This window comes from Corvus kubaryi, unplaced genomic scaffold, assembly GCF_017639235.1.
Source record: "Corvus kubaryi isolate FWS band 111438036 unplaced genomic scaffold, C.kubaryi_AGA036_p1.0 37382, whole genome shotgun sequence".
Taxonomy (NCBI): domain Eukaryota; kingdom Metazoa; phylum Chordata; class Aves; order Passeriformes; family Corvidae; genus Corvus; species Corvus kubaryi.
Window position 1 is genome coordinate 3,897,163 of NW_024581124.1, and position 10,802 is coordinate 3,907,964.

A 10,802-nucleotide genomic window follows, 5' to 3' on the forward strand; every position below is an offset into this window, starting at 1 on the left:
CCACGGGATGCACTCCCTGGAGCTGCTGTGATTTGAATCATTTCCTTCCCGCAGCCGGTGCTGAGGCCTAATGGGCTGTGAAATCTCACCCAAAGAAACAGCGGCATGTGTGCTGAGGGAGAGCGGCAGCCTCGGTGCTCCCGGGATCACCGTGCTCCTGCTGCCCCCTGAAACCCCAGGGCCCTTCTGCCTGCAGCTGGGACCTGTCACCCTGAACCTCCCTGAGCTGGACCAGCTCCTGCAGCCCTGGGCATGGCTGGGCATCGCTGCATGCACAGCCCAGCTCCGTACCAGGAACAGCACCGACAGGAGCAGGTAAACGTGGCCTCTTGAGCTCCTTCAGCAGCACTCAGGGCCAGAGATGTTTGCGTGGTCAGAAACCTGAGGTGTTCCGAGAAATAAGACACACGTCTCCCGAGGCCACTTTATGGGCATTGCTCTAATTAGCACCGTGTTCATCGGCCGTTACCTCAGACCTTTGATTAACAGTGGAGAAAATCAATAACTGCTCTAAAAACTCAGATAAGTTTCACAGCTAATTTTAATTTCACATTTTAATCTTGTATTAATGTCAATCTTAATTACCATAATTAAGTCAGATGTGACTTAGCAAGAGCAGCTTGGAGATAAGACGTTAAAGGCAGACAATGCCTTTCTGGCGCTGCTCACCGGGGTTTGGGATGGGGCTGATGCCAGGGAGCCAGGGGGTCCCACAGGGAGCTGGGACACCCACTTCCCTGTCCTTCCCAATGTCCCCAGCCTTGCCAGATCCCTGCCTGGGATCTGTCCCCCGCACTGCAGCGGGGCCCTGAAGCCACTCAGAGTTGCTTTGCCTTTTGACAAAGAGTTGCTTTTATTTTGGATGCCTGAGCCCCCAAACACCTCACACGGCTGCTCCTCAGCGGCCAGGAATGCAGGGAGGTGACAGCCCCACGGCGCCAGCCATGCCTGCGCTCCGCTTGTCACGGCAGCTGAGATCCATGAGATCCCAACTGCCTGGAAAATCAATCTCTCATTTATTTTCGCGATGGTGTTGCAGCCGCCGGTGCTGCCGCGTTGGCTCTGCAGTTGTGCCTATTGATCGCCGCCTACTCGCAGCTCCCCGCGCCCACAGGGCAGGGGCAGCGCTGCCAGGGGCTCCATCCAGCCTGGGCATTGCCCGTGGAGCCCTGGGACACGTCCACCTTGTGGGATCCTGCAGCAGCTGCCCTGCAGCGGGGTGGGACAGACCCTGCGGCCCCCGGAGCCCCCCCAGCACCTCACAGGCAGCTGCTGTCCCCCCACACTGGAGGGTGACAGGGACAGAGGTGCTGGGGGGACAGACCCCACCACAGTACATCCCTGACTGCTGGCTCCAGAGCCGTGTGAGCTGTCCCAAAACACGCTGGGGATCCTGTCGAGGACGCAGCTGCTCCGTGGGGCTCCTGTGAGGGCACACAGGGTACCCAGAGGGTGCCAGGCTGCTGCCTCCCGAGCCCTCTGTGCCCACAGGGGACCGGCCTCCTCCCTGCAGCTTCTTTGGGAAGCTTTCACCCCTCCTCCACGGTGCCCGGGGGGGCTTCAATGGCAGAAGGAAGCGGAAAAATAACCTCAGCTTTAGACTTGGAGGCAGAGGTGCCCCGTAGTGCAGCTGAAAGGAGGCTCTGAGGAGCTGTCCCCGGGCTCCGCTGGCTGGGGGCACGGCTGGTGAGTGGCAATATTGTCCCAGGGCAGAAAAGGCCTTTGTCCCTCTGAGATGGCAGAGCCACTCCAGCCTTTGGCTTTGGGAACGGGGCTGATTCCCTGCTCTGCCTTCCAAACACGGTGCTGAATGGGGGGTTTGAGCCGGAGGCCAGGCTGGGATCCAGCCCCTTTGAGCCAGTGCCGGCGGGCACAGCTGGGGGCCCGCGCAGGAGGGAAGTCCTTGTTCCTTGTCAACAGAAGAAGACTTTGCACAGCTCAAAAATAGGCTCCCTGTTGCCCACCGGGGTTTGGAGGGGGCTGAGGGAAACAAACCCGCTGAGGGGAAGGCAGGCGGCAGCATCCCAGTGGAACGGGAGGGAAGGGACAGCCTGCCCAGGGTGCTGTGTCCCCAGAATCACCTCTGCACCCCTCAGTGTCCCTGTGTGGGCCGTGGGCCCCAGCACGGCTCCACAGTCCCTGTGTCACATCCCAGTGAGCCATCCCCCCGTGGAGCAAAAGCTTTCATCCTGCACTAGCCAGGGAGCACCTACCTGAGCCCACGGCTTCTTAATTCCCCAGCCAGAAATCAGAACATTGTTTTATACTCTATGCATAATTCATAATTCAGAGCTTAATTAACTAAAGCTCCTCGTGGCAATGCCTGGAGCGGCTTCCACCAGCTCCAGGCACTGCAGCTCTTCCAGTCACTCCAGTCCATGGCTGCTGGGCTCCTTCCCAAGGCAATGGTGTTGCGCTGGTTGCTGTAACCATGTCTCACTCGTGCTCTGTGATGTCCCAAAAGTTTTCAAGACTTTTCTGCTGTGATTTTCAGTTCTTTGCTCTGGCAGGATTGGCATCAGGCAAGGAGCAGCCAGTGGCTCCATGGTCCTCCCATCCTGACCATCCCCACAACTCCTGGAGAAATGTGCCTTCTACAAATCTGCCTTTCAGCTGGAAAATACCTGCTCTGGGGAGGCCTTCCTACCTTGTCCTCCATTCTCTGCATCCATTCCAGAATCGGTATTCCTGCCAGGAGTGCTGGTGTTTACTCATTGTATCCCGTATAAATTGCAAGAGAAATTACCCTGATACATAAAACAGCATTTGTAAATCCAGGAGTGCACAGAACTGCTGTCCTCTCTTGCGATTCCTCCTTGAGGAATAACAAGAAGTTTTTATGAAGTGAGGCAGAGTGCAGCATTACTTTAGTGCTATCCCACTGCCTCTGGAGAGAGGGATTTCTTTGCCTCTGCATTACTCTACACTCACTGTAATCCATTAATTGTCTTGAGGAAAATGCTCTGGCTTTCTCTGCCACACCAGCGTCTCCCCCTGCATTTCAGGGTCCCCTTACCCAGGCAGGAGGTCTCAGTCCCCCAAGCCAGGCAGGAATGCCCAAGAAGGCTGGAGGTGTCTGCAGGACGGGATGAGCTGGATGCAGACCTTGGCCCTCAGCACCAACCACAGGTAAATATTTTTCATCAGTCCTGCCCAAATAATTTCCCCATGGGAATCATAAAAGCAGCCTGTGAGGAACTGATGCAATCAGCATTCCTCAGTGATGCTGATTGGGAATAATCCCTGAGCTGTTGGAGACACTGGAGAGAGGGGGTGTGCACCAGTGATGGGTGGGAAGGGAAAGGAAATAAGGGAAAAGAAGGAAATCACAGATTACAATCGGCACCAGTAACCATGGCATTGTGAAAGCCAGGCTTTGTCCAACAGCTGATTGTGATCTTCGAGGGGATGATGCATTTGAGGGAGGGAGGGAGGGAGGTATCCAGTGGCTGCTGTGGGTTGCTGTGAGGGATTGGATGTGGCATCAGGCACATTCTCCTGGAATCAGCGCCATGCAGGATCAGCACAGCGCATCCTAAGTGGGAATGAACTGGCTCATTGACAGATCCCGAGAACAGACAGATGAGGAGAATCATCCTCACAAGGAGGAATTAGTAACGAGCCCGCTCCGAGCCCGCTCAGAGCCGGCGTTTGCTCTGCCACTGCTTCGCGTTCCCACAGCCTTCAGGCAAACACCAAATCCCTGGAGATGCTGTTACGAGCTGGGATCAGGGACTGGTTACCGGGAGCGGGGACGTGCAGCCACACTGCACAGCCCCGATCACAGCACAGAGTCAATTGTTCAGCCCAAAGCAGTCCAGCCACTCGCATCAGCTCATTTCTGTGCCATGAAACAGGGGGGTTGGAGTGTCCCAGGGACTGGAGGGTCCCTCTGCGGTGGCTAAAGACCCCAGAAACCCCCTGCAGCTGGAGCAGAGAGTGGTGCTTTGCTCCCCCACAGCTCTGCAGAGGCAGTGGCAGCCCCAAAGAGCCCACTCCTGATGGTGTCTGTGGCCTGGGGCCAGCAAAACCTTCGGCCAGCAGGGCCACACCTGCACCTCCCTTGCTTTGGGCACCACCCAGGGACCAGAACCTGTGAACTGGGTGGCACAAGGAGCAGGACAGTGGCACTAACTGTGGCTGTGCCTCACAGGGGGGTGGCAGCCCCCTTCCAGCCCATCCCTGTGTCCTCCCTGGTGCCCCAGGCTTGGCTTTCTCCGCAGAGGTTGCTTGCTCTCTTTGTGGGGGAGAAAGGGATTTGTACTAAGGCTCTTTGCATGAAAAAATAAAATCCATACTGTGCTGCTTTGCTCTGCCCCGGCTCCCAAGCTGTGATGTTTCATTGATTAGCTTGTAAGAGCTTGGAGCAGAGCCCGTGCTTTGCTGGGAGTGTTTCTGCAGCTCCCGCAGGTGGAAAGCCATTAACCGCCTCCAGCCTCGTCCCTCCGCCTCCCGGGAGCCCTTGGGTGGATGCTTTGTGTTTGTTTTAAGAGGAAAACCCCTAAAACACAGTCCCCACACCGTGGCAGGGGTCCTCACACTCTGCCCTGGGCTGGGGACCTGGGGGGATCCCACACAAAGTGTCACCCCCCAGGGCAGAGCCGCTGCCCATCCTGCAGCTCCGTGAGCTCACGTGGATACAGGGATATTTATTGCCAGAGATCTTAACAAAATAACAGCATTTCACTTGTGCAGAGCTATTACAGAGCTCGCTGGAACTTCCTGCTGCTGCGTGTGTCAGCGTGATGAGGGGCCGGCAATAAACCTCCGGCACTGCCTAAGTGCTGCTGGATAAACGCCTCCTCTGAACAACTGGAATAACGGTGCCTTGGCTCCCAGCACCTGCTCAGCATCCTGCGAGCAGGGATTTGTGGGGATGGAAGGTCTGGGCATGGGATCCAGCAGTATTTCCTGGAGGGGCTCGTCCCTGGATGGCTCTGAGCTCCCAGCAGGATCCGGCCGTGGCTCTGCACAGGGGGTTGCTCGGAGTGTTTTGGAAGGGTGGGCAGGATCCCGGCATGGTGCCACAGCAGCCAGCAGCACCAACGCCACCCCAAATCGCTGTTTGCAGAGGCGTCAGCACCTGGAGGATCCGCAGGGATCCGGGCAGGACTCGGAGTGGTGGGAGGGAGGCTGGGGAAGAGGAGGAGGAGGAGGAGGAGGAGGAGGAGGAGGAAGAGGAAGAGGAGGAGGAGCAGCCGGGCTGGAAGCAACATTTGTGGGGCGCTGGCAGGGCTTCAGCACGGCAGCGTGTGCGTGTGCGTTCGCGCGGTGGGAGATGTAGCACAAGCTGCCACGAGATTCAGGGAGTGATCTGCAAACACCAGCCAGCCGCCAGGGAAGCGCTCCCGGGGAGCACCGACCTCGCTGCCCTGGACCGTGGGTGCTGCTGCCCAGCTTTGGTGAGTGTGCAGGGAACGTCCCTTAGTGGGAGAAGCCATCGTTTCCTGCAGCTCCAGCACGCTGGGAGCAGCGCCTGCGCCTCCTGGGAAGGTCCTGCCTCTCCATGGCACGGGATACAGAGCTGCCAGCCCTGCCCTGCTGGCCACACATCCTCTGTTCACTTGTCCCACCAGGCACGGACTGAGGCATCACCCCGGGATGGTTCTGCCCACGGTTCCCATCCCACCCCAGTGCCAGCCCTGTGGGAGCCATTTCCAGTTGCAGATAATGAGTGTGTGAGGCACCGAGTCACAGCGTGTGAGCTGAGTGACACGAGCGTGTTCTACGGCAGCTCAGCTCTCTGTGACCCCTGGGGAGATGCCCTTGGCCCTGTCCTGTCACCCAGAGGTGGCACCAGAGCTCAGAGCTGCTCAGGCTGTGGCTCAGGAGCTGGGAGAGTGGGAAGGAGCCTTGGCTGTAGGTTAAAGGAGGTCACGTTATTGCAGTCAGCACTGCTGAGATCCCTGAGCAGCCACGGGGTTAATGGAATAAACCAGGGAAATTTGTAAAACTCTCCCCAGCACGCAGGAGATCAGCTTTTGTTTTGTGTTTGGCCATGGAAGCAAATCCTGCTCCACTCTCCCTGACCTGGCCATTGGGATGAAATAGTGAGGAGTGGTTTTGATTCCCAGGAGGGTTTTATGCACCTGGGAAAAGCTCCTTGGGAAAGGTGCTGCACCAGCCCCAGTTCCCCAAACTCTTGGTGGCCCTGAGCCCAGCGTGTGCCATGGAGGGACATGGGGGACACAACCCAGCTGAGTGTAGGGAGGCCACAACATCGTGGGGGATTTAATAGGGGAGAAGTCTCCTGACAGCCCACACGTAGGTCTAATAATTTACTGTAACTGCTTTTATGGCAGACCGTAAAAATCTAAAATAAGGCTGGGAATTGTCAGAGAATCCCACACGGAGCTGAATTTCTGCGTAATCAGAAATTCTGGAGCCACCGTTTTTAGGCTCCAGTGCCTTCCTCTGGAAACTTTGAGGTGTTCACGGGGCTCCCGCAGTCCTGGTGATGGGAGGGTGATGGGTGGGGTCACTGATGGAGATCGCCAGTGGTCCTGTCCAACCTCGGTGATTTTGGGAGGCAGAGATCCCCTCTCTGCTCTGACTCTGGAGAGCAGCCCCTCGCCCTGCACCCTCCTGACCACCCTCCCGCCGTCCCCAGCCTCTCCACAGGGACCGGCACCCCAGGGAATGCACAGAGGGGTTTTGTTTCCTGGGCCCCGAGCTCTCCAGTCCTCTCCATGTGGCACAGGGAGGACACGGTCTGTCCCTGGAGGGTGACATTAAGCACCGAGGTAATTCTGCCTCTGAGTGCTAACCCTGAGCCGTTACCACAATTACTCCCAGGGCCACTGGATGATACTCGGTAATTACGTGGCTCTTTCATCTGGGATCTCAGAGCACTTACTGATCAATTAATTACACTTTGCAGCAGGCTTTGGCCCCGGTGCCAGATGCAGATCAATAATCCCTCTCCTGAGACGAGGCTGGCTCTGAATGACATGGCCCTGCCAGCACAGGGCTCACCTAGTGGGATGGTGTCCAGGCTCTGGGGTGCCCAGGCTGCCTATGGAAGGTGGAGGATGAGGGCATGGAAAGCTCATGGGTGAGAATCATGGAGTTTTGGTCAGATGAGGCCTCTAACATCTTTGAATCCAAGCCTTAACCGAGCTCGGGAGGGTCCTGAGCGCTGCTGGCTCTTCCCCACCCTCCAAAGGCTTTGTTCACCTGCTGTTGGAGACAGATGGGAGAAGGGAAGTGCCAACCAGCTCCTCCTGATCCTCAGAGCCCCAGGACAAGCTGTTGACTTGGAGCTTTGAACACAACACCAAGTGCCGTGAGCACGGGTCAGAAATCTCCTCCCAGAGGGGAGCCTGGCTGCACCCAAGTCTGGATTTATAAGTATAAATAAGACGGAAAGCAGGAATTCCCCTCAGGGCATGCAGGGGTGGGAACCACACGGTCTCCTGCCTGAAAACCCTTCAGGTTTTTCATCGGTTACTGCAGGAGGAGAGAACTCACAGGGCTGGGGAGGTGCTGGAGGAGGGAAGGATCTGCAGGAGGCTTTGGTGAGAGACTGGGAGGGCAGAGAGCTGCCAAGAGCTGCGGGTCCGCGGCAGCCCCATCCCTCCTGGCGGCAGAGGAAGGATGGGGTCAGCTGAGGACGGTGGCAGGGTCTGCCCTGGCTGGGTGCCCATCGAGGATTGAGCCCAGCTGGATCTGGGGGTTTCTGGGCTGTCAGGAGCCAGCCAAGGGCCGGCCATGCTGACAGCCCACGGAACTTCTCACCTCTCGCTACAACGACCTTCTCCTCACAGACTTGCCCTGTGTTGATCTAATAAAAGATTTCCCATTGCATTTCCCCACTATCGACTCCTCAGCGATGCCAGAGCGGAAATCAAGGGTGTGGGGGCTGTCCCTGGGCACGGTGTCAGAGCCACCTCATAGCCCGGAGCAAAACTGCAGCGCCTGCAGCCCGTCCCTGCCAGAGAGCCGCACCCTCCCTGTCCCAGCTCACGGCTGAGAATCGCCAGTCGCAGGCGGAGAAACTCTTCCCCCGCTCCCCCGGAGCCCCAGGGCTCAGCCGAGCTGCTCTCAGTCCCCTCCTGCTCGGCCAAAGAGCTGCGTCACTGCAGCCTGACATCCTCTCCCTCCTTTTCCCGGCTGCCCTCCGCGGTGCGTCCTCCCCGTGTCACCCGGCTGGCAGGACCGGGGCTCCCCGTCCCTGTTCCCGACACTTTGGGGGACGGTGGCACATGGGAAGGGGAGCAGAGCCGTGGAGAGGAGCTGGGCTGGAAGCAGGACAGGTTTTGTCACCCTGGGACAGTGGTGTCTGCACTCTTGGCTGTCCTTCCTTCCTTCCAGGCAGCCTTTCAGCCCAGATGGAGAGCGCCATACGGAGTTTTGTTTCCTTCCCAAAACACACGACACATTCCCTGCCTGTCTAACAAGGTGTCCGCGCCAGGCTGCGTGACACGGTGCGAGGCACAACCAGGGATCATCCACGTCCCTGAGCGGAGACTGAGGGGGCTCTGTCCCCCCACACCCCACGTCCACCACTGGGCCACCCCACTCCTTGTCACAGCGCAGCACGGACGAGGTTGGGGAGCTGAGGGCAGGTGTGCGGCACAGCCAGGCTGGAGATTTCCTGCTTCCACCTGGGGCTCGTTACTGAGAGCTGCTAAAAACGCAGGGTTTCCCCTTCTAGGGAGGAGGAGAAGGATGGGGAGGACTTTTACAAGGGTGTGCAGTGCCGGGGTAAGTGGGAATGGCTTAGATTAAATATTAGGAAGAAATTATTTTCTGTGACTGCCCTGAAAGCTGTGGGTGAGGAGGCGGCTGTGGGGATGTCCGGGCATTGGGATGAAGTGATGCCAGCGGAGGGATAGAGGGATGAGCCATCAGCTGGGATTTCTCCAGCACTTAAAAGCCTCCTTCACATTCTGTGCCATGAAACACAGCCGTGATTTTTGCTTTACAAGTGTTATTGCTTATAACAGCATGAAATTACAGCCAGAGCCGGTCAGCCTGGCAGCAGATAAGCAGAGCTGTGAGTGTGGCACTGTGTTGGTACACGGGGAGGGAGGGTGGTAGCCCCTGATGAGCCACATCTCTGGGCTATCCCAGTGGGAAGGCAGTGGGGATCCTACAGGGGATGCTGCAGGGTTTGGTGACGGATGTGAGCGGGCAGAAAGGATTAGGTAAGGGGCTCAAATTGGGAATAAACATGTCCAGGGCATCTTCAACCTCTCATTTGGGGACTCCAGTTCTGAGCGCCCTGGGTGCCACTTCCAGTGCTGCTGCGTGCGTGCTCTGCTCACAGCGCTGTCCCACGCCTCCCTAAACCCCGTAATTCCTGGCATTTTCCTCACTTTCATAAGCTTTTTTACCACTCGGAGATAAAAGGTCTCCATTTACTCGTCACCGCTCTAATTCCGTTTGCGAGCTGTGGGTGTCAGCCAGAGGTGGACCAGCAGGACCCGGGAAGGATTCCTGGCGGAACGAGCCTGTGTGTGCAGGATGGGATTGATTTCACGGTGCAGAAGCCACTCAGCAGCAGCCCCTGCCTGTCCTCCTGCCATGCACAGCACTGTGGAAAATGCACTTATTCACATATTACTGATTCTCTGAAGTTCAAGCCTTCCAGGTATTTCTGGTTCCTCCCAGTCTTGCCATCTGCTTTCATCCCCGTTCATCCCACTGCCCCTGCGCCTCCCTGGTTCTGCTCTGCTGCCTGTGTTTGTCAGAGGGCAAATAAAGCAGCTGAGGGCTGGCAGTGCTGGGGACTGGGAGCGTTTTCCCGGAGACTGCGCTCTGCCAGCCTGACCTTTCCAGGGAGCAGCCCAGGCAGGGCTGCTCATGCTGCACGCGGCTTTCCCTGTGCCACAGCAGCAGCACAGCCAGGAAAGGGGCTCATCCCAGCATCTGGATGCCCAGAAAGCCTTGAGCATCATGGCAAGGCAGCAGATGCCTTTGTGGGATCGTCAGTGCTCCTGGTGGGACAGTGCTGCTCTGGGAAGCAGTCGGTGCCTCTGCCTATTCCTCAGACCCTGACGGATCCCTGTGACTGATGGCCGAGTCTTTCACCCTGAACCAAGCTGACAGGTTCCAAAAACCCTGGTGATGGATGATCTCATTACCCAGGGGTGCACTGCGAGGGAGGGAGGGGAGCAAATGACTTATTGCCTTCACTGGGGGTTTTGCTGGCAGTGTGAGGATGGTTCATTCCCTCTTCCCCAAAGCCAGGGAAGCAGCAGGTGTGCTCATCACTGCCTGGGAGGTTCCTGAGGTACTGGGAGCAGATGCTGGACAGAGGCTGGGGTGCTCCTTGCTGGTCCCTATCCTCCTGCAGCCCAGAGCGATGCTCCATTTCCAGCCCCCATGCCCAGGAGGAGCCAGTGAGATGATCCAAAGCAGCCAAGGATGTCACGGGGCTGGAAATGTGCCTGCAGCCAGGGAAAGCACCTCATTGTGCTGGAGAGCCATCTCCATGCTCACCACTCGTGGTTAGTTCATCCCCGTGTGCTTGCAGCGTGGATATCTAACAGGGCGATGATCCAACACAGGAGTGGGAGGGATTTTGACTTTTCTTTTGGGGATCATGTTTGTTTTCTTGACATGCTTCAAGGAGTTCTGTGCAGCGGTGTAGAGGATGAACAGGCTCTCCCCAGCGGTGACTGGGTGCAATTTTGGTAGGGGATCAGGGATGCAGGGACTGAGGGGAGATGGACTCTGCCCTTCAGTGATGCTGGGATGCTCTGGGGCTCATGGCCCAGGGGACACAGTTTGGTGTACCCAACTTTGTTTGCCCTTGAAGTGAACAGTTAAAGGGAGAGTGGGAGCTTGAGCAGGGG